Source organism: Bufo gargarizans, chromosome 1 (assembly GCF_014858855.1).
Source record: "Bufo gargarizans isolate SCDJY-AF-19 chromosome 1, ASM1485885v1, whole genome shotgun sequence".
In the NCBI taxonomy this organism is placed as follows: Eukaryota; Metazoa; Chordata; class Amphibia; order Anura; family Bufonidae; genus Bufo; species Bufo gargarizans.
In genome coordinates this window covers 252,445,030-252,469,805 of record NC_058080.1, presented here as the reverse complement: position 1 = coordinate 252,469,805, position 24,776 = coordinate 252,445,030, and positions in this window count along the sequence as shown.

Genomic DNA, 24,776 nt, shown 5'->3' with positions numbered 1-24,776 from the left:
TCACCTCCACCTTCAGGAAGACTACGGCCACTAATAGCCTATTGCACTGGGATAGCCACCATCCAACCAGCTTGAAGAGGGGCATACCCCGAGGGCAGTATTTACGTATGAGGAGAAACTGTTCGGGCCAAGAGGGGTTCCACCAAGAATCAAGGAAACTACAGAAGAGGTTTGCAACGCGGGGTTATCCACAGCATGTCCTCAGGGAGGCCTTTCATAATGCATCTGCCTGTGAGCGAAGTTCTCTCTTGGTACCCAGAGAGTTAAAGGAGAAAAAGGAAGAGACGATTAGAATTATCTCTACATTTGACACAAGAAACCGGGAAGTCAGGGAGATTATCAATAAATACTGGCCTATCCTCCTAATGGACCCGGACGTGTCAGATATTCTATCCTCTCATCCAAGCATTTCGTTTAGAAGGGGGAGATGTCTTCGTGACCGATTAGTTCACAGTCACTACTCAGGACCCGTCCCGGGGGAACTTGGCTCGATCGTAAGCCGATAGGCACCTTTCGATGTGGGTCCTGCCTAGCCTGTAAAAACATCAATACCTCTAAACAGAATACCTGTTCATTCACAGGCAGAACTTATGATATAAGGGACTTTATTAATTGCCATAGCAAGGGGATTGTATACTTGGCCCAATGCACGTGTCCCAAGGATTACGTTGGCAAAACGTTCAGAGAATTACGCAGATGAATCTTGGAGCACGTGAACGATATAAAAAACAAAAAGGACACACCCATAGCTAATCACATGTGGGAGGTCCACAACGGGGACTCCCAACTAATTAAATTTTCTGCCTTGGAATTGATTAGACCTTCCCCCAGGAGGGGCGACTGGGACCGGAGGATCCTCCAGAAAGAGACAGAGTGGATCTTCCGGTTCCGCTCACAGTCCCCGGTTGGATTAAATGAACAATTAACATTCTCTAGTTTCCTATGAAACACTCGGTCATCCTGTTAGAACCACGTTTCAACTTCCTTCCTCACGACGGAACTGGATATCGACATGCGAAGTGTCAATTTTGTTATCATTAGGACCTTTCCAATGATTAAGGTCATACACTAATACCATATGTATCTATCACACATAGTATTAACCATTTCCCTAGCTCCAGTCTGTAGGGCAAATATTCCTAGCTTTAACCCATGGGGTGCCAAACTGACACCCCTGGGGAATGAGATGCCTTTTGCGGGACATTAATTTATTATTTTTGATTAATAATCCCAATACTTGATATCTATATCTGTACTTGCATGATTAGGTACGTAAATTTTCTCCATCACCAATTCACTGGGTAAAATGAGTACACCGGTGCACTCTCATCCCTCAAGATATACATATGGAGGAATGACCCATCCAATTACATTAATGTGTTACTTTATTTGTAGATGGGTCACCGCTATCAGTATATTATCAGTATACTTTATGGAACCTATTTCCAGTAGCAAATGTATTTTATTGTATTCCCTCCCTGGTCATCACTATCAGTATACTTTATGGGACCTATTTCCAGCAGCAAACTTATACTATCCCCTCCCCTGGTCTCTCCCCATTATTAACATGAGTTGCCTCCTCCCCTTACCGGCTTCTGAACATGCAGGGCCCAAAAGTAAGACTACATCCCTGTGGAACGCATAACCACGCCCACGGGAGGCCGCGCTGGAACACAAGCATACCTGCGATCCAGTCATCGCGCCCCCGTGATGACGTGGTTGGCCCTGATTGGCCGCATTGCGGTGGAACGCACAGCCATCTTTAAACCTCGGCGTGCGTTCCAACAGTTAGGACCTGTTACACTAGCAGGAATGGTGAGAGCATCAGCGATTTATGTCTAATGGGAAGGAAGGAGTGAAAAGGGGGGAAATAAAGGGGGTGAGCCTGGAATATTATCATGTGCACTAAAGCACTTAAATATACCTATATTAAACTAACCTATGCACCTGTGATTATGAGAGGCTGGGTGGAGACCAGACCACATGATGCCCCTGCTACCACTGTGATTGGAGGCTTACCACTAGGCACAGCCCCACCTGGAGGTTTAAATTGGCTAGGGAATAATACACAAATTGGAGTCGTATTTTCAATGCCCCAGTCCGCAGGTCGTTGCTGAGGTGTCATGGAACCATGAACCAGACGTACAACAGAGATAGGTGGAATAAGAAGGCTTTATTGAAAATCAAGCCGTAGCTAAAGTCCAAACGGATGGCTAAACTGAAGCAGGGTCTTGCGTAGACGGAGGTCAGGAACCAGGAGGGTAGTCAGACGTAGCCAGGATCAGGAACCAACGGGGTAGTCAGACGAAGCCAGGATCGGGAACCAACGGGGTAGTCAGACGAGGCCAGGATCAGGAACCAGAAGCAGCAGCAGTCTTTGAAGCATGTGAACACAGGAGGACCAAGCAAGGAACTGAAGCCACAGACCTTCTATATATATGAGCTAGGCATCCAGCTCCTCCCAGTGGGAAGGAGGAGCCGCAGGGTGGGAGGCTACAAGAAACCCAGAAACCAAGATGGCCGCCAGCACATGTCAAACGAAGGAGAACAGTGAGAAGGTAAGACCATGACAGTACCTCCCCCTCAAGGGCCCCTCCTCCGCGGAGTAAGGAACGGTTTCAGAGGGAAGCGTGCGTGGAAGGCTCGGAGCAACGCAGGAGCATGGACATCTGTGGAGGGAACCCAGGAACGCTCCTCTGGACCATAACCACGCCAATGGACCAAAAACTGCAACCGACCGCGGACCAGGCGTGAGTCCAGGATATTGCTCACCTCATATTCCTCACGATTGCCCACTTGGACCGGACGGGGCCGAGGAACCGAGGAAGTGAAACGATTACACACCAATGGCTTCAACAGGGAGACATGAAACACGTTGGAGATCCGCATGCCAGGAGGAAGCGCAAGGGCATAGGCTACCGGGTTTACCCTGTGAAGCACTCGGAAGGGACCAACAAAGCGAGGCGCCAGCTTGGGAGTGGGCACTCGAAGGTTGAGGTTGCGGGTGGACAACCATACACGGTCTCCGACCTGGTAGGAAGGAGCGGGCGCTCGTCTGCGATTAGCCTGGAGTCTCTGGCGTTGCGCAGAGACCTCAAGGGACCTCTGGATCTGTACCCAAGAAGTACGTAGGACGGAAAGGTGATCCTCCACAGCCGGAGTATCCTGGGGAGAGAATACCTCCGGTAACACGGCAGGTTGGAACCCATAATTGGCCATGAAGGGAGACGTCCCAGAGAAAGAGTTCACCGCCGTGTTCCTGGCAAACTCAGCCCAAGGCAGGAGGTCAACCCAATTGTCTTGGTGATCGGAGACATAGCAACGAAGGAATTGCTCCAAGGCCTGATTGGATCGTTCTGCGGCCCCATTGGACTGAGGGTGGTAGGCCGAGGAGAAAGAGAGATGAATCCCCAACTGGGAGCAAAAGGCGCGCCAGAACCTGGACACAAACTGACTCCCCCGATCCGACACAATCTCCTTGGGCAAACCGTGCAACCGGAAGACCTCCCTGGCAAAAATCGAGGCCAACTCTTGTGCAGAGGGTAACTTCTTGAGAGGAACACAGTGGCACATTTTGGAAAACCGATCCACAATCATGAGAATGACCGTATGGCCTCGGGATGCAGGAAGGTCCACAATGAAATCCATCCCCAGGTGTGACCATGGACGCTCCCCGGTGGCTATGGGTTGCAAAAGGCCCAACGGAAGGTGCCGAGGGGACTTACTCTGGGCACAAACGGAGCATGCCGCTACATATGCGGCGATGTCGGAACGTAGAGAAGGCCACCAGAACAGACGTGAAACCGCCCAGGACAGCTGATTCTTTCCAGGGTGCCCCGCGGCCTTGGAGTTATGGTAGGTTCGCAACAACCGAGTGCGCAACTCCTCAGGCACAAAACATCTGCCGTTGGGTCTCCCAGAGGGAGCACCAGATTGAGCCGCCAAAATCTGCTCACCCAGAGGAGAGGTCAGGCTGGTGCGAATAGCAGCCAGGATCTGATTCGGGGGTATGACCGTAGTCGGAATCGACTCCTCCCCGGACAGCTCGGAGTACTGCCGTGATAAGGCATCCGCTCTGATGTTCTTGGAGCCGGGTAGGTAGGAGACCACGTAATTAAAACGTGACAAGAACAGAGCCCATCTGGCCTGACGTGGTGTCAATCTCTTGGCCTCAGAGAGGTAGGTCAGATTCTTGTGGTCCGTCAGGATGAGAACCGGAACCACCGAGCCCTCGAGCAAGTGCCTCCATTCTTTAAGGGCCTGCACGATGGCCAATAACTCCCTGTCACCAATCTGATAGTTGCACTCCGCAGAAGACAGTTTCCGGGAGTAAAACCCACAAGGAAGCAGAGGACCCTCTGGTGTTCTACGCTGAGACAGGAGGGCGCCTACTCCCGTCTCAGACGCGTCCACCTCGAGGACAAAAGGCAACCCAGGGTTGGGATGCGACAGAATCGGAGCCGACACAAAGGCGGACTTTAGAGCCTCAAAAGCTCGGATGGCCTCGAGCGGCCAGACCTGAGGATTACTGCCCTTCCTGGTCAGATCCGTGAGAGGCTTGGCTAGCATGGAAAAGTCCCTGATGAACTTCCGATAATAATTGGCGAAGCCCAAAAAGCGCTGCAGGGCACGAAGCCCACTGGGCTGGGGCCACTGTAAGACAGCCGAAACCTTCTCAGGATCCATGGAGAACCCCTCAGCGGAAATGATGTAACCTAAGAAGGTTACCTGGGATCGGTGAAATTCGCATTTCTCAAGCTTACCGAACAGCTTGTTCTCTCGTAAGCGTTGCAACACTCGTCTGACATCCAGAATGTGGGCCTCCATGGATGCAGAATATACCAAGATGTCATCCAAATAGACCACCACACACTGCTGCAACAGGTCACGGAAAACATCGTTGATGAATTCCTGGAAGACTGCGGGCGCATTGCACAACCCAAAGGGCATAACCAAGGATTCATAATGACCGGTCCTGGTGTTAAACGCGGTCTTCCACTCATCGCCCGCCTTGATCCTTACCAGGTTATATGCCGCCCTCAGGTCGAGTTTGGTAAAGACCGTGGCCCCTTTGAGGCGATCGAACAGCTCGGAAATCAAGGGTATCGGGTAAGCGTTCTTGATCGTGATGCGATTGAGACCCCTGTAGTCGATGCAAGGCCTCAACTCACCGCCCTTCTTTTTCACAAAGAAAAATCCAGCCCCTGCCGGGGACGAGGATTTGCGAATGTGTCCGCGTGAAAGCGCCTCCCTCACGTACTCCTCCATGGCCTCATTCTCCGCTACCAACAGTGGATAGACTTTGCCACGAGGAGGAACGGCACCAGATTGTAACTCTATGGCACAATCGTATGGGCGGTGCGGAGGTAGGGCAACCGCACGCACCTTATCGAATACATCCCGGTACTCCTCGTATTCAGGAGGCAACAGAGAGTCCGAGGAAGTACACAGCAACTTGACAGGCCCATGGATGCAACTAGCCCCACACTGCGGTGACCACGAGAGGATCTCGGCCGATCTCCAATCGAAAGTCGGATTATGCTTCTGGAGCCAGGGGTACCCCAAGACCACCGAGTAGTGTGGAGACGAAATAACCTGGAGACAGACCGACTCTCTGTGAACGGCACCAATGGCCATCCCCACTGGAAGGGTCTCCTGAGTCACGTGTGGCGGCAGAAGGGGTCTGCCGTCTATCGCCTCAAGAGCCAGTGGGGAACCTCGAGGCTGCAGAGGAATGGAATTGGCGGCGGCGAACACACTATCAATGAACAAGCCACCAGCACCAGAGTCCACCAACGCCTGGGTCGTCACCGAGCCCCCGACCCAGGAGAGGACAACAGTAATCAGTGGTTTGTCAACACGGGAAACCGGGGACGAGGAGACTCCACCCAAGATCTGCCCCCGACAGGATCTCAGGTGCGAGCGTTTCCCGGACGGTTCGGGCATGCCAACCGAAAATGCCCACCGAGACCACAGTACATGCATCGGCCCTCGCGTCTCCGGAGTACCCTCTCCCCCTCGGACAGGCGAGCAACCCCCAGCTGCATGGGTTGACCCCCAGACCAGTCATCCCCAGGAGGCGTGGGAGGAGAGGGAGGCACGGGTGGGACAGCAAACGTAGGCGCCAATCTGTTAGAAGGCCTCCGCAGGCTCTCCTTAAAGGAAGGTCTCTCCCTGAGTCTGGTGTCAATCAAAATCAGGAAAGAAATAAGGGACTCGAGCTCCACTGGTAGGTCCTTGGCTGCAATCTCATCCTTCAAGGCATCCGAGAGACCATGAGAGAAAGCAGCGACCAGAGCCTCATTATTCCAGCCCACCTCTGCTGCCAGGGTACGAAACTCAATGGCGTATTCAGCTACGGATCGTGAACCCTGTCTGATGGACATAAGGAGCTTCGCAGCAGAGGCAGCACGAGCCGGCACATCGAATACCTTCCGAAGAGAAGCAACAAAACCGGAAAACTCGGCAACCACCGGATTGTTGTTCTCCCATAAAGGGCTGGCCCAGGCCAAGGCCTTGTCCGAGAGCAGCGAGATCAAGAAGCCCACCTTTGATCTCTCAGTAGGAAAGGCATGTGGCAGCAACTCGAAATAAATGGCCACCTGGTTAAGGAAACCTCGGCACTGAGTTGGCTCTCCCCCAAAGCGCTGTGGAAGGGGGGCAGAACCGGTCATACCCCGAAACACCGCAGGTGCAGCAACAGGTGTCGGGGTAGACTCTGGCGCAACAACCGGAGCGGCAGTAGGAGCGGGCCCAGGAGCGACAACCGACCCATCGGCAACGGAAGCTAAATGAGCCGTGCGTTCAAGCAGGGTTTGTAACGCCACAGCGAACCGACCCAACAGGTGATCCTGCTGATCAAGTCTGGCAACCAGCGTAGGTAGCGAGGATGGCCCTGTACCGTCAGAATTCATGGCTTGGTCCTAATGTCATGGAACCATGAACCAGACGTACAACAGAGATAGGTGGAATAAGAAGGCTTTATTGAAAATCAAGCCGTAGCTAAAGTCCAAACGGATGGCTAAACTGAAGCAGGGTCTTGCGTAGACGGAGGTCAGGAACCAGGAGGGTAGTCAGACGTAGCCAGGATCAGGAACCAACGGGGTAGTCAGACGAAGCCAGGATCAGGAACCAACGGGGTAGTCAGACGAGGCCAGGATCAGGAACCAGAAGCAGCAGCGGTCTTTGAAGCATGTGCACACAGGAGGACCAAGCAAGGAACTGAAGCCACAGACCTTCTATATATATGAGCTAGGCATCCAGCTCCTCCCAGTGGGAAGGAGGAGCCGCAGGGTGGGAGGCTACAAGAAACCCAGAAACCAAGATGGCCGCCAGCACATGTCAAACGAAGGAGAACAGTGAGAAGGTAAGACCATGACATGAGGACCTATACAGCAAAAGATAAGTATCGATCTAATTTAAATTATCGTTTCTATCTGAACTGACTGTGATTCATTATAGTACACCATTGGTGTGGAATTCGTGGCAGCCATATGCGACCTTGGGGGTGCTCCAGTTATTATTTCATTGTTTTGATTTTGGTTTATGTCTGTTAAACCGAGGTGTGTGACCACTAAGCATTGAGTGTGGCCCACTTGATTACCTTCATTGTCTCCTGATGAACCTGTTATTAATAGGGGAAACGCGTCAAGACCAGAGACCAGAAGTATTTTATTAACAGGAATTTATCTAGTGCATTGAATGACCCAGGCATCCATATGGGCCAATCTGTGTGGTAAGGGCTTTTCAAGGACAGATAGTTTAGGCACGGGGACAGAGTGCCTCTACCATCTGGGGGCATCTCTGGGCAGAGAATAAGACCAGGGATATCCTAGGGATACACCAGGGACCCTGTATGGTTGCCCAGTACCTGATGTCAGTACCAGGACATCTTTATCTGATCTTTGTTGGCTGCTTACGGTTGTTTGTTTGTCTGTGTTGTATATGTATTTAGTCCCCAAGTGAGGGACCTTACTGCATTAAGAATAAAAGTTATGTTTTAGGTAGTTGGCTTCTGTGACAGTGTTTTTGCATACAACTACCAATTAAGTATTTCAGACGGTCGTTTAAAAACAGATACCGCCTGACCCTAGAGTGTGTGTGCTGGGTTATGTCTCTGAACTGACCGCTAGTCAGGTACATAAAATAGCGATAGGTAGAGTGCTATATGTTGCTAGAAAGTTAATTGCCTTGCATTGGATACAGACAGCGCCACCCACCTTAGGTGAATTCTTAGGTACAGTTGACACGATGTTAAGTTATGAGCGAGTGGTGTACCAGAAGCGTGGATGCCCATCAAAATTTGAGAAATTATGGGAACCATGGTTGTCGTTTCGACGTCTAAATAGCAATGTTTAGTATTGTATTTTTGTACTTCTGTGCTTAAGTGGGGCGGGAGGGGAAGGGTGGGGGGGACGGGTGTAAATTTGAGTGTTGCTTACTGTTTGGTACCCTTACTGCTGTCAGCTTTATGAAAGCTATGTCTGTGCTTATGATCTGTACAACAGTGTATCTACATTGTAAACGCTCAATAAAAAAAGATCTGATTTAAAAAAAACTAAAAAAACAGAACAGGAAAGTCTGATATGTAGGGGCTTGTCATACACCCCCACTCCTAATTTTTATTGTTTTATATGTGTGAAGGATGTCAATTTATTTGCCCGTAAATTGGCACTACACAAGCAACAAATCAAGAGAAACAGAAAAGAGAGAAATACAAGCACTACAGACCCTTGAGGAATTGTATAGAGAAGGGGCAGGTGAAATTGTGAAACCTAAAGCACCATTTAGTAATATGCATCCCAAATCAAAGTTCACCCCTCCATTTTCAAAATTTGCCAATATACAGACATTTGTTAATTTGGTCACTGAAGATCTACAAAAAAATAAAAAATAAAAGAAGTGAGGTGGGTGGAAACCTTACCCCTGAAGAAAGGATAGCTGTTGGAGAAATCACAGAGAGAGAGGATTTGGTTATAAAACCTGCTGATAAAGGAGGAAATGTAGTGCTGAATCAAGAAGATTATGTAGCGATGGTCATGAGACTACTAAATGATAGCATCACATATAAAAGGCTAGAGGAGAATCCCACAGTATAATAAAGAACTAAAAGACATATTGACAAGGGCAAAAGAAAAAGATCTCATTACACAGAAAGAATTTAAAGTTCTTTATAAAGCACATCCCACCATTGCAACGTTTTATGCCCTACCAAAAGTCCATAAGAAACGAGAACCCATCCCAGGAAGACCAATAGTCTCAGGAAATAATATGTGTGAGGGCATTAGTGTCTATGTAGATGCTATCATTAGACCGTTTTCACAGACTCTTCCCTCCTTTATAAAAGACACTAGTGACACTGTCATCAGCCTGAAAGAGACCAACCATGCTAATGACAACACGCTCATAGCTAGCCTAGATGTAGAGGCATTGTACACGAGCATACAACATGAGTTGGGCATTAAAGCGGTAGAATCCTACCTACACACTAAGGGCACTCAATTTCACGAACACAATAATTTCGTCACCACACTTTTACGCACAATTTTTTCACATTTAATGGACAGTATTATTTACAGACGAATGGCACCGCGATGGGCACGGTTTGTGCACCAAGTTTTGCTAATTTGTTTTTAGGGTGGTGGGAAAATAAATATGTATTCACGGAGCACAATATACAATACACGGAACATATTTTATTTTGGGGAAGATATATAGATGATGCATAGATTTTTTGGGATGGCACTGAATATGATTTTCTTCAATTCACAAAAAATCTCAATAGCAATGATATAGGGCTATCCTTTACAGCAGAGATTCACAAGACTAGTCTCAACTTTCTTGATTTAAAAATAAGTCTTGGACCTGGTGGCAGTGTCACAACAGAAGTGTATATAAAACCTACATCAACCAACAGCTTCCTACATTGGGAGAGTTTTCACCCACAGCCTCTCAAGAAAGGTATTCCGGTTGGTCAATATTTAAGAGCTAAACGAAATAGCTCAAATGAAACAGCATTTGAAGATGAAAGCCATCTGCTGTATCAGAGATTTTTAGCCAGAGGCTACCCCAAAAAAGTATTATATAGAGCTTATAATAGGGCAAAGAACATGGATAGGGATAGCCTCTTTCAGAGGAAGCAATCAAAGGAGGAAAAAATAATAAGGTGTATAGGGACCTACATATGATTCACAACATCAACGTATATACGGCATAATTAAACGGCATTGGCAGATTTTGAGAGCAGACAATGATTTGAGAGAAGTACTCCCTGAAAATCCATCAATTACATATAGAAGAGGAAAGAATTTGAAAGAGACAATGGTACATAGCCACTTTTAGAGAAAGAAAAAATGCATAAAGACGTGGCTGACAACAAAAGGATCCTATCCTTGTGGAGGATGTACCTTCTGTAGGTACATGTCTCCGAAAAAAACATTTATAAACCCAAGTGATGGGAAAACATATAGTATAAAGGACTATATAAATTGTAGAACAGCAGGAGTCGTATATGCCATACAGTGCGACTGTCCTAAAATCTATGTAGGTAAAACAACACAAGAATTGAGAAGAAGAATATCAAAACACTTGAGAACACGAATGAAGAAACACCCTTGTCAGAACACATAAGAAAATACCATAAAGGTGTCACAACCAGACAGCTGAGAAGCTCTGACAGAGGCCTTTCAGAACCTCCTCCTTGAGTTTCTGTGTTGTGGTATTCAGCTCCTCCTCTCGTTAGCCTCTCTCAGCTGTCATGTGTTGGACTAATTGCTTCCCTTTAAATTCTTCCCCAGAAGGCTTTTCTGGGCGGCTTATACTACTTCCTGGAGAGTGTGTGCACGCTGACTCTGTCCTCCTGTTTGCTTCAAAGCTAAGTGTTGTACCTTTATCTGTTATTTTCTGTTTGCTGGATCCCAGGTGACCCTGACTCCCTCTGTATCTTGTGTAGGGAGCCGGTGGTCGTGTCCCCTCACTATTGTAGGGTGCTCAGGGCTTTATAGTCAAGGTTCGTGGATATGCAAACCTCCACCATTCGGATCTTTGCATAGGCTGAGCAGCCAGGGAAAGTGCCAGGTCTTCTGCAGGGGTCTCCCTTGGTTCCTTAGTTTTTGGATCCAGCGAGTCGTTTATACATGTTGCTTTGCCTTGTTTCCTGTACACCGTCCGTGACAAAAGGGAGTCCCTCAGGATTGAAAATATGGGGATACAAAAAGTTAAGGCAGATCCTAGACAGGGAGCTATTGATAGGAAGTTACGACAGGAAGAAACCAAATGGATCTACCGATTGAAATCTCTCTCTCCCATGGGAATTAATGAGGGTTTTACATTTTCCTCGTTCTTGTAATAAATTAAGTAAAAACACAAACACGATATGGAATAACATCCTTTATTATTTATTATAGTCTGATAAACACTGATATTTACTATTGCAATAAAGAAAAATTAATAAGATAAGAGGAACCATCCTGAGTGCTGTATAGATATAAATGTTGAAAAGAAACAAAAAATAAAAAAGAAAAAAGAAATAAAAATGTGCAGAAAGTAGAATACATACCATAAAGAAATAGGAAATAGCCAATCTGGGAAGTTATCCAGGATCTTAAAGTAAGAAAATAAGAAAAGAATATAGATATATATATTATTTATAAAAAAATACAATAAGGGAATAAAATAATATGAACATATAGTGCCACCCCCTGATATAGGCAATAAAAAGTAATAAAAAACATATACAACAAATAACTAAGGAGGCCTAGTAAGGTGAAACATCAATTATAGTAACATATAAGATTGTGATAAGATCCATCCTCCTTTTTTGGGTAAATCAGTAATAATTGCACATACAAGCCTCGGCGCCTCAGTACATGTACAGAGTGCAAAAGCAGATATATCTGGGGGAAAATATCGAAAAATAAATTCTAAGTTGGCGCGCATGCATCGGAACTTGTAAAGTACCGACTTAGATCTGCCTAGGAAATATTTCGAAGTTGTTGCGCCTGCACAAATTTAAATCAGAAAGAAGAGACACTCCAAGTTCTAAGGCTTGCGCACAAATGGACATAGAAAAATTCAGGAAGAAATTTCAAAGTTGGTGTACACGCGCCAAAACTTAGAAGGCACGGACACAGATCGATCTAGGAAAAATCTCTAAGTGGTTGCGCCTGCGCAGATCTGTTCTAGAGAGAAGAAAAAAACTAAGTTCTCGGGCATGCGCAGTCTACACTGTATGCCGAAGAGGTGCTGATACTAAACACAGAAAATTCGAAAAGGAAATTTCGAAGTTAGAGCGCATGCGCCGAAATATGTAAAGTACCTATGTAAACGGATCTGGAAAATATTCCTAAGTTGGTGCGCCTGCGCAGATTTACACCGACCTATTAGAGGTGAGGATGGAACAGAGGGTGGCAACATTAACATATTGTAACCTACCGGAATGCAGAGACTCAGAATGACAGGAGGATGGTCAATAGAGGAATGATGCGATTGGCCACATAATAGAGAATATGTGATACTGAACCTTTAAAGGATGGTTCCCGCCCCCAACACACATATCTGCACGATCCTCTGAAGACGCTGGGTGTCCAGCGAAACATGTTGGGAGGCAGGAACTCTATGTGTGTGTGATTTTAGTAACAGTGGATAGCAGAGAGGGAACTCCTCAAGAGGAGTAAATTTATAGCTAGCACCAGGGCCGTCTTTAATATTTATTGGACCCCAGGCAAAGATTTACTTGGGCCCCCTGGATCCCGCCTTCCCACACCTTAGCAGACAATCACGCCCTCCACCACAACGCACACACAAAAAATCCACACATCTGGTAGAGTACAGTGAATGACTGTAAATACTTCCAGTTCTGAAGACTCCACCCACAGTATACAGGCCCCCCACAGTATACAGCCCCCCACAGTATACAGCCCCTCCCACAGTATACAGCCCCCCACAGTATACAGCCCCCCCACAGTATACAGCCCCCCATACAGTATACAGGCCCCACACAGTATACAGGCCCCACACAGTATACAGGCCCCACACAGTATACAGCCTTCCCCCCCCCATGGTATACAGCCTCCCCCCACAGTATACAGGCCCCCCACAGTATACATGCCCTCCACAGTATACAGGCCCCCACAGTATACAGCCCCCCCCCCCCCACAGTATACAGGCCCCCCACAGAATACAGGCCCCCACAGTATACAGCCCCACACAGTATACAGGCCCCCCACAGTATACAGGCCCCACACAGTATACAGTCCCACACAGTATACAGCCCCCCACAGTATACAGGCCCCCACACAGTATACAGCACCCCACTATACAGTAGTTTACAGTATATTAGCATAACAGCCCCTGTCACCCTTTTCTGATGTACTCTTCACAAAAAAAGCGTCTACTGCAACACTCCTGTTAGGACCTGTGATGACCTCATAGCCATGTGACCAGTAATATTGCTAGGTTACTGGTCACATGGTGATGATGTCATCTAAGGTCCTAGATCACATTCACAGCTCTAACAGTACGATGCCTGGACTCAGTGCCGGCAGGCATGGCATGGCAGCACCCCCTGTGTAGCTGACAGCCTGACACCCGGGGCAGTGGCTAGCAGGGCTCAAGAGGCAGCTGCCTTGGGCCCCACAGGAGCAACTGGGCCCTGGGCAGCTGCCCCTTTTGCCCCTTGGTAAAGACGGCCCTGGCTAGCACAGCGAGACACCAAGTGTAGAAACGCAGGCAACCAGTTGGAGCACTAAGACTGAAGCTTGGAAAGACTAGCAAACATGCTGCTGTAAGAGATAATAAACAGCAGCAAATCTCGAACCAAAGAAGATGATCTGTGACCACTGGGGATTTTTTATGTGTCCTAGTATTTTCTGATAAAGAAGTTTTAATTAATAGATTCTAATAAAAGTGAAGTTTTAGATTTAATGGCACATATAAAAAAACGTAAATAGGTGGAAGTGGGAGACACTCCAGCGGAGGCCCTGCTGAACTCAGGAAGTCTGGTGTCCCTAGTAAGGGCTTCGCTGGTACAGTACGCTGAGTATACTGGCCAGAAAGTCAGGGTCATGTGCATTCATGGGGACTTAAAAGACTATCCCACTGCCCTGGTGTCTCTAACCACAGGGGCCGGAAGGTGGACTCACGAAGTGGCAGTTGCCACAAACTTACACTATGAACTTATAATAGGGAGAGACTTTCTGGGCTTCCCAGAACTGTGGCCTGCCTCGAGAGTGAGTGATACACATGAGACAGGGGTAACCCCAGCAGAGTGGCTTTGCTCCGGGGGGAGGCCAGAACTCTGGGGACCTGAGGCCAAAGGGCCAGCAGTAGGGGTGACCGCCACTTATGGTGGAAGAGGGGGAGACAATGGCGGGAGACGTGGAGGACCAGCCACCGGGGCCTGAGCTGGCAGACCTCAATGTGTCCGGGGATAATTTTGGTACTGCACAACACCGGGACCCAACCCTGTCCCGAGCCTGGAAAAATGTATTAATAGTAGATGGTGAACCACAACAAGCTGGGGCAGAGTCGGTGTTCACCCGTTTTGTGGTTTATCAGGATATGTTATATCAGGTAAACCAGCTGCAGGGTGAACCCATTGAACAGTTGGTGGTGCCCAAGGCTTATCGCAAACTCGTGTTATAGTTTGCCCACCAACATGTTCTCAGGGGTCATCTGTGAATGCAGAACGGACCAGATATTACAACGGTTTTACTGGCCCAGTGTGTTTAGAAAGGTGGACGAACTCTGTAAGTCTTGCACGACCTGCCAGGCAACTAGTCCCCAGCACCTTTTCCGCAGTCTTTTGGTACCTCTCCCGATCATCGAGATATGGTTTGAGCGAATCGCTATGGACCTCGTAGGTCCAGTACCAAAGTCCACTAGAGGACACCAACACATCTTGGTCGTCCTAGACTACGCCACTCGGTACCCGGAGGCGGTACTACTGCGACATACAGTACATCGGCTAAACTTATAGCTAAGGAGCTAATGGAAATGTTCTCTCGAGAAGGGGCTACCTAAAGAGGTTCTGACTGACCAGGGGACCCCTTTTATGTCCAAAGTCATGAGGTAAGTTGCTGCATTTCAAACAGTTACGGACATCCGTTTACCATCCGCAAACGGACGGTCTCGTTAAGGGATTTAACAAAACAATAAAAACCATGTTAAAAAGAGTGGTGTCTAAAGATAGGAAGGACTGGGACCTTCTTCTGCCCTATCCCCAGGCCCCTACTGGGTTCTTGCCCTTAATATTGCTATATGGCAGACATCCTCGCGGTTTGTTGGACATAGCCAAAGAGGCGTGGGAACAGCAACCCACTCCGCATAAAAGAGTCCTTGAGTACATTACCAAGATGCAACAGCGGATAGAGACAGTTTTTCCTCTTGTCAGGGAGCATATGTAGGCCGCTCAGCGAGCCCAGAGTTGGATCTATAATCGTCAGGTTCGGGTCCGAATCTTTAACCAAGGTGATCGGGTTTTGGTTCTGGTGCTGACCGTGGACGGTAAGTTCCTGGCCAGGTGGGCAGGGGCCCTATGAGGTACTTTAGAAAATTGGAGAGATAAACTACAAGGTACACCAGCCAGGGCGGCGAAAGCCGGAGCAGGTTTACCATGTGAATTTACTCAAACCGTGGAAAGATAGGGAAGCCTGTACTAAAGACAGCCCGCGGCCAGGTTTTCTAGGGGAAGTGGTTTCAGCCCCTCTGTCTGAAGCAAGGAAAGCAGCTGCCACAGTAAGAATTTCTGACAGCCTCTCCTCTAAACAGGCTCAGGAGGCCATGGAGTTTATTAGCCGGAACACGGATGTGTACTCGGACCTCCCTGGACGCACTTCCACAATTCCGCATGACATTGTCACTGAGCCTCAGGCGAAAGTCCGGTTAAAACCACACAGGGTATCCAAGGATCGGCGACAAGCCATCTCGGAGGAAGTGCAACTAATGCTGCAACTAGACGTCATAAAAGAGTCTAAAAGTGAGTGGGTCAGCCCTATAGTATTGATACCCAAACCCGACGGAATGTTAAGATTTTGTAACGACTTTAGAAAATTGAACGAGATTTCTAAGTTCGATGCATGGCCCATGCCCCGAGTCGACAAGCTAATTGAAAGGTTAGGACAAGCCCGATATTTTTCCGTTTTGGACCTCATCAAAAGGTATTGGCAGGTGCCCTTAACAGAGGCTGCTGAAGAGAAAACTGCCTTCATCACACCGGAGGGGCTATATCAGTACAAGGTGTTACCCTTTGGTTTGCATGGCGCACCTGCCACCTTTCAAAGACTAATGGATATTGTACTTCGTCCACATGGTCAGAACGCTTCGGCAAACCTGGACGATATCGTCATCCACAGTACCAACTGGGAAAGTCACCTACCCAAAGTACAGGCTATAGTGGACTCCGTTAGGAAGACTGGGCTAACCGCTAACCCAAAAAAATTTGCAATAGGGTTAGAGGAGACTAAGTACCTGGGGTATATCATTGGGTGCGGAGTTATCAAACCTAAAGTGAACAAAATAGAGTTTATTCGGAATTGGCCCTGACCTGTCACCCCTGACCAAGTCGTTCCTGGGAGTAGTGGGCTATTATATGAGGTTTGTTCCCCACTTTGCTACAGTGGCCGCACCATTGACAGGGCTCTTGAAGGGACACAGGTCGGTGATGGTTCGCTGGCATGATCGGGCGGAAGAGGCTTCTCCGCTTCATAGTTAGCCATGTGTGGGTCCCCAGTTTTGGTGACGCCTTACTTCAAGCGGGAATTCAAAGTACAGACGGACGCCTCTGAAGTAGGTCTCGGTGCTGTACTTTCTCATGAAGTTAACGGGGAGTATGGTGAAGAGAGAGTGCCTGGCTATCAAGTGCGCATTCGAGTCTCTCCGCTATTTGTTGGGGAAAAATTTCCGCCTGGTGACTTGCCACTTCCCTCTCAAGTGGATGAGCCAGACCAAAGAGAGAAATGCCCGAGTCACCAGGTGGTTCCTGTCCTTACAGAACTTTAAGTTCTCCATAGGACACAGGAACTAGTATTGAGGCTCCTCTGGACTTTAGCAGTCTAGTGAGCGTGTGGACACGAGGTGCATATCACAACCGGATGTTTAGTACAATCAGATTTATTGTAGGACAACGCGTTTCTGGGTTCAAAGGACCCCTTTTTCCAAGTCTGAAGCTCTGCAGCAGGAGAATAAGCTGGAGCGCTGCCGCCTGGTCTTTGCACATGACGCGTACGATCGGAGGTGAGGTTACATTGTAAAGAACTTTGACGCATGACACATCCATCAGGTGGTACAATACAGCCAATTGAGATGTTTCAGCACATGGACACACCCGCTACCTTATAAATAAACCTGATCTGGCCGCCATTTTACATTCAGTCTTTAGCCAGTCTAGGGAGAGGTTGCTGTGTGGAGCAGGGACAGACTGTTAGGGACACCAAACGCTAGCTAATAGGGCCACAAAAGTCCTTTTAAGGACTGTTATAGGTGTGCTATCGATAGGTGTGACTTACTGAGGGGTGTAATATACTTATAATATACTTTCTAACATAAAAAGTATATTATAGTGCATTTGTATCGTGCAGCAGTTGTATGAGGATCTGTTGTGATAATGCAGCTACACAGAGTGCCAAACGCTATTGAAACAAATAATTTCTAGTGGTGTGATATACCAATCCATAAGTAGTAACATAATCAATTGCTACAATAGCGCTATGCTATGTGCCTCACTATATTGGGCTGCGGTATCGCAGCAGGACCGCAACAACTGCTGCTTGTTTAACTAACTCACATACAATATAAATGATACCGTGCACGAGGATTGTGACATGAAATGAAGTGAAGTACAGCGTTCACTTTCAAAATGGCGCTTCTGTGCTGGAGTTTGTATCTTCTTATTGCGAGTCCAGGCTCTCACCGCTGGTAGGTCTTTCACGTTGACAGCATGCGCTCAGCCGGTGACGCGATGCTGTGTAAATAGGAGTAGGCTAGTTGCGTTTTCCCGAAGCACTAGTGATGTCACTCCTGCAGCTATTAAATGCTGCAGGTGGCAAAAAACCTCCAAAGCGTTTCGGACCGATGCTGTCCTTCCTTAGGGAGTATTACAGGGCTCTTCTAGTGTTCCCTGTTTATGCGCTCCATAGGCACTCCTCTTTAACCCCTACAGTGCTGCCTTACTCAAACGCCAAACGTTCTATCGCAGCATTCAGGCCGTTTGGTATCACGGAATCCATATTAAAAATCCATTTTGATTCAGCTATAGACATTTCTTTTACAAAATCTCCGCCCCTTTTATTTTTCCTAACCATTTTCACTCCACAAAAATTAGAGCCAATAAAATTCCCATTATGTTATTCTCTGTAGTGGCGTGACAAAGGATGTCCTTCATGTTTTTCGCTGTATGTTGTACAGACAAAATCTACTTAACCACCTCAGCTCCCCTAGCTTAAACCCCCTTAATGACCAGACAACATTTTACAATTCTGCACTACACTACTTTCACGGTTTATTGCTCGGTCATGCAACTTACCACCCAAATTAATTTTACCTCCTTTTCTTCTCACTAATAGAGCTTTCATTTGGTGGTATTTCATTGCTGCTGACATTTTTACTTTTTTTGTTATTAATCAAAATTTACCGAAATTTTTGCAAAAAAAAGAAATTTTTCACTTTCTAGCACATGTTCCTCCTGACAGAAGCAGTGCACATTACTGTTTAAACTATAAAAGTACTATACTGCTTACCTCAACGTGACGATGAGCCTTTCCTCAGGAGTAATGCTGCGCCTCATATTGGTGTCCATAAAGGTAAGGACAGTACATAGAGACGACAGCAATCGATCAAAGGTACCCACTGACATCCGACAGAAGGAATAGAACTTCTCAGGATGCAGGCGCAGATCTTCTTAGAGGGAATCAAAGTGTCCTTTCCGGTACCGTTGTGAAACAATCGGATGGACCCAATATCGTCGCCTTCTACACGGTTCCTCATCCAACAAAGGAGTGCGCGGTCCCCATTGCCGAGAAACGAGCCAATGCAGTAAGACCTCTTCCTCAGAATCCGACATGGTGATACAGCAAAGAGAAGCAGCCAAAATAACCTCTGTACTCTGGAAAAACTACAGAAAATGGCCACAAATGCATACTCAGGTGACCCTCATTTATACCAGTATCCTGGGTGGAGTTAGTAAAATTACATTTTTTTTACCAGGCAATATTTTCGGACGGGCCGCAAAAAAAACGGGAACACGGACACACGGAAGCACAACGGAAGAAAAAACGGGCACGGATCACGGAACAACGGAACCATGTTTTGCGGGACGTTAAAAAATACTGTCGTGTGCAGGAGGCCTTACTCCAAAGAATAATCCACAGCACTCCCTTGATAGTATTGGATGTTCAATCACTGGCTGTCCCTTTCAACAGGCTAGTATATATATATACATTCCTACTTCACTACTTGCAACTAACTGATGAAGGGCTAACGTCCGAAAAGCCTGAAAATTTAGCCCTACATTTTATTATTTTCTGTGTTTTCTTTTGAAGCCTGGACTTAAAGGGACTCTGTCACCACTTTCTAACCCCCACTTTTTTAACTATCGTTTTATTCATGGTGCCCTTCTGATTACAGTTGTCATCTTATATGTTAGATCTGCGGTGCCGTTTAGGTAAAAAATCGATTTATATCACCTGTCAATCAGCTAGATAAGGTGCCCAGGGCGTTCCTCTCCTCTTGAATCTGCCGCCTGCCGCCGCCTGCCGCCGCCGCCGTTGGTGCCCAGCTCCTCCCCCGGTCTCGTCAGCGCTGCTTCAAACAACACAGATCCGCCTCCGGCTCTCCCTCAATGCCCCCTCCTTTTTTTCGGAAATCTCGCGTGTGCGCACAGGCCTGCGCCCGTGCGTACGCATCCTTTTCTCGCGCATGCGCATAACGCGAACTTAGAGCGATGATGCCGAAAGGATGCGTACGCACGGGCGAGATTTCCGAAAAAAAGGAGGGGGCATTGAGGGAGAGCCGGAGGCGGATCTGTGTTGTTTGAAGCAGCGCTGACGAGACCGGGGGAGGAGCTGGGCACCAACGGCGGCGGCGGCAGGCGGCAGATTCAAGAGGAGAGGAACGCCCTGGGCACCTTATCTAGCTGATTGACAGGTGATATAAATCGATTTTTTACCTAAACGGCACCGCAGATCTAACATATAAGATGACAACTGTAATCAGAAGGGCACCATGAATAAAACGATAGTTAAAAAAGTGGGGGTTAGAAAGTGGTGACAGAGTCCCTTTAAAGTGTAACTCCCATTTATTTTTTTATTTTTTCTTCTAATGTGTAGGGACGGTGATAGGGAACATTTTTGTAATATACTTTATTTAGTGAAGTTTTACTATTATAGGAGAAATCTTTCGCTGGAATGTTCCTTAGCAGCGCTCTCGAAATGAGCGTTGCTATGGCATATCCATCTTCACAGTACAGTATTGATTGTGAAGACGGCTGGGCTCCCAGCTGCTGCCCTCACTTCTCCCTCATATAGCCTGATCATTTCAATGCAGACACTAAATACAGTGGATATAAAAAGTCTACACACTCCTGTTAAAAAGTCAGGTTTCTGTGATGTAAAAAAATGAGACAGATAAATCATTTCCGAACTTTGTCCACCTTTAATGTGACTGATAAACTGTACAAGTCAATTGAAAAACAAACTGAAATCTTTTAGGTAGAAAGAAGAAAAAATATACAAATAAAATAATATGGTTGCATAAGTGTGCACACCCTTAAACTAATACTTTGTTGAAGCACCTTTTGATTTTATTACAGCACTCAGTCTTTTTGGGTATGAGTCTATCAGCATGACACATTTTGACTTGGCAAGATTTGCCCACTCTTCTTTGCAAAAACACTCCAAATCTGTCAGATTGTGAGGACATCTCCTGTGCACAGCCCTCTTCAGATCATCCCACAGATTTACAATCGGATTCAGGTCTGGGCTCTGGCTGGGCCATTCCAAAACTTTAATTTTCTTCTGGGGAAGCCATTCCTTTGTTAATTTGGATGTATGCTTTAGGTCGTTGTCATGCTGAAAGATGAAGTTCCTCTTCATGTTCAGCTTTCTAGCAGAAGCCTGAAGGTTTTGTGCCAATATTGACTGGTATTTTGAACTGTTCATAATTCCCTCTAGCTTAACTAAGGCCCCAGTTCCAGCTGAAGAAAAACAGCCCCTTGGCATGATGCTGCCACCACCATGTTTCACTGTGGGTATGGTGTTCTTTTGGTGATGTGCAGTGTTGTTTTTGCGCCAAACATATCTTTTGGAATTATGGCCAAAAAGTTCAACCTTGGTTTCATCAGACCATAACACCTTTTCCCACATGCTTTTGGGAGACTTCAGATATGTTTTTGCAAAATGTAGCTTGGCTTGGATGTTTTTCTTTGTAAGAAAAGGCTTTTGTCTTGCCACTCTACCCCATAGCCCAGACATATGAAGAATACGGGAGATTGTTGTCACATGTACCACACAGCCGGTACTTGCCAGATATTCCTGCAGCTCCTTTAATGTTGCTGTAGGCCTCTTGGTGGCCTCCCAGACCAGTTTTCTTCTCGTCTTTTCAACAATTTTAGAGCGACGTCCAGTTCTTGGTAATGTCACTGTTGTGCCATATTTTCTCTACTTCATGATGACTGGCTTCACTGTGTTCCATGGTATATCTAATGCCTTGGACATTCTTTTGTACCCTTCTCCTGACTGATACCTTTTAACAATGAGATCCCTCTGATGCTTTGGAAGCTCTCTGTGGACCATGGCTTTTGCTGTGGGATGTGACTAAGAAAATGTCAGGAAAGACCAACTAGAGCAGCTGAACTTTATTTGGGGTTAATCAGAGGCACTTTAAATGATGGCAGGTGTATGCTGACTCCTATTCAACAGGATTTTGAATGTGATTGCTTAATTCTTAAACACAGCTACAGGATGCTATGCAACCTCATTATTTTAGTTTCACATTAAAGGTGGAAAAAGTTCTGAAATGATTTATCTTTGTCTCATTTTTTTACAGCACAGAAACCTGACATTTTAACAGGGGTGTGTAGACCTTTTATATCAACTGTATATGTGCTTATATCCTTGCTATTTTGACACAAATCAGCGTGGCCAGCAGCACTGACAGTGAACGATCCTGCTCCCTGGTGTGCGCTGAGTAACTAACCTGCCACCAGGAGATACATGACAGCGGGCAGTAAGCAATCAATATTGAGAATGCAGTACTACAGTATATAGGGACAATTATATACTTTAGCTGTATACTATACTGTAAATCACCGAGCACCTTGGAGGCTGATTCATCATTATACTGATCCAGATTGATGGTGTATGTTCCTCCTTCGAAGGTTTGTAGAAATCATCAGTAACCTGGGAGCAATGCAGGCGCTTGGAAAGTTCATTTTCTCAGTAGGGTTAACAACATTGATTAAGGGCGCTAGATGGTCCCTGCGCTCTCCCTCCGCAGAGCACCTGCTCTGACAAGGAAGACCCCACTCAGTTACTCCAGTTGGTCCTAGATGGACCAATTCTTAAACCAGGATGGGCCAGATTCTATGTATTGCACAAAGACATTTCTGCTGGGACCGCACCCAACTTTTTCAGTGGGCTAAAAGGCTCAAAAATATACAAACTAGCGGTTATTCTGTGGATATGTGTCCACTGAGAATAAATATCTATTATCAGGTGCACAAATGTGGGCACCTCATCAGGGTCCGGCTAAGCGTGACTAATTTGTATGTGTTAAGATTACACATTATAATATCTCTGCCCACTATTTAGGAGAGTCGCCTATTGTGTGCAATAATAGGTGAGTAAGCTCCCGCACTCCTTACCCATGGTGCACGTTGTGGGTACACCCCTCTAATAACCCAATCCTACCTCCATCTTGTGTCACCTGGTGTTCCTGACTGTATACTGCCCACACTTCATACCTTAGTTGTTTATTAGGGACAGTATTAACACAGTTATTAACATCTAATCAAAGTTGAACACGTTTATGGCCGGTAATCTGGTCTAAAAATTTCACACACTTATCAACTCAGGAGTTCCTGGTTTTACCTTATTCTCTCTTCTTTATTGCTGTTTTGGCATAAGATCTTCTCAACAGTAAACTATTTTTGTGTAATACAAGATGCTGATGTAGCACTAACTGCCTCAGACATTGTCCATATCTATAAACAAGTACAGTGGCGTACACACAATTCATGGGGCCCCGGTGTGAAACTGATCCACGGGGTTCCCTATTTTTACAAAGAAGCGGCAGATTTTCTTACTAAGGGCTCTTTCCAGTCCTAATAAAATCTGGTCCTACCTCATCCAGGGTGTCGCTGACATCGGCGTGATGTCCGCTGGATCCAGAACAAGGTCCTTGTGGTGAGAAAAAAATAATAATCAATAATCACAAAAGGAAGGGATGGTGACTGCCCCTGTGAAATCACCAGCAGGGGGCACTGTGCTGGCCTGTAAGACTGAGCCATGCCACTGTATAGCAGGGTAATCTAGGACATTTCCCCTAAGTGCAACCACACAGTACTAATACCCACCTTGTAACCCCTCACAGTAGTTATGCCCACCTTTGTTCCTGTCACAGTAGTTATGCCCAGATGTGTGCCCCCTCACAGTAGTTATGCCAAATATGTGTCCCCTTACAGTAGTTATGCCCAGATATGTGCCTCCCTTACAGTAGTAATGCAACAGTATGTGTCCCCTCACAGTAGTAATGCCCAGTTATGTGCCCCCTCACAGTAGTAACACCAATTATGTGCCCCCTCACAGTACTAATGCCCAGATTACGTGCCCCTCACAGTGGTAATGCCAGAATTTGTGCCCCCTCACAGTAGTAATGCCAGATTATGTGCCCTCTGACAGTAGTAATGCCATATTATGTGCCCCTCACAGTAGTAATGCCAGATTATGTGCCCCTCACAATAGTTATGCCAGATTATGTGCCCCTTAACAGTATTTATGCCCAGTTATGTGCCCCCTCACATTAGATATGCCCACATATGTGCCCCTCACAGTGTTTATGCCAGATAACGTGCCCCCTCACAGTAGTTATGCCTTAATATGTGCCCCCTCATAATTATGCCTTCATATGTGCCCCCCTCACAGTAGTTATGCCAGATTAGGTGCCCCCTCAAATTAGTTATTGCAGATTAGGTGCCCCCCAGTAGAGATGCCCACTTTTGTGCCCCCTCACTAGTTGTGCTCATCAAACCCCCCCCCCCCCTTGCCCCCAGTCCGCAGCATTAGAAAAAGAAAAACACATACTTATCTTCTTCCCTGATGATAGGCTCCCACACTCATCATGTTGCTGGCTATGCTGAAGGCAGGTTCCCGGGCTTTCAGCTCTCCTCCCACAGCCAACAGAGCGATGTGGGTCCAGCAGGGGGAGCTCTGAAGATCAGTGAAGCAGGGAGCAGAGAGGTTTCCCTGCTTCACTATGGAAACTAACTGCCTGGCCGGGTGTGTGTGAGTGAGTGCGCACTCCCACCCTCTCTTCCCCCCATATTATACATGTAATGGAGGCATGGAGCGCTCTGATGGGGCCTGAAATTGCCACTGTACTTCATGCCGGGCCCTATCAGAGCACTCCATTACATGTGAGTACAGTGGGGCCCCTGCCGCAACTGTGCCCCCTGTATGTACGCCAGTGAACAAGTATAAGATATAATAATTTTTTTTTTAGGTTTTCAGGTGGGAATCTATCACTTGGCCTCTTTTTGTAGAATTATACAGTCCCAATCCTGACGA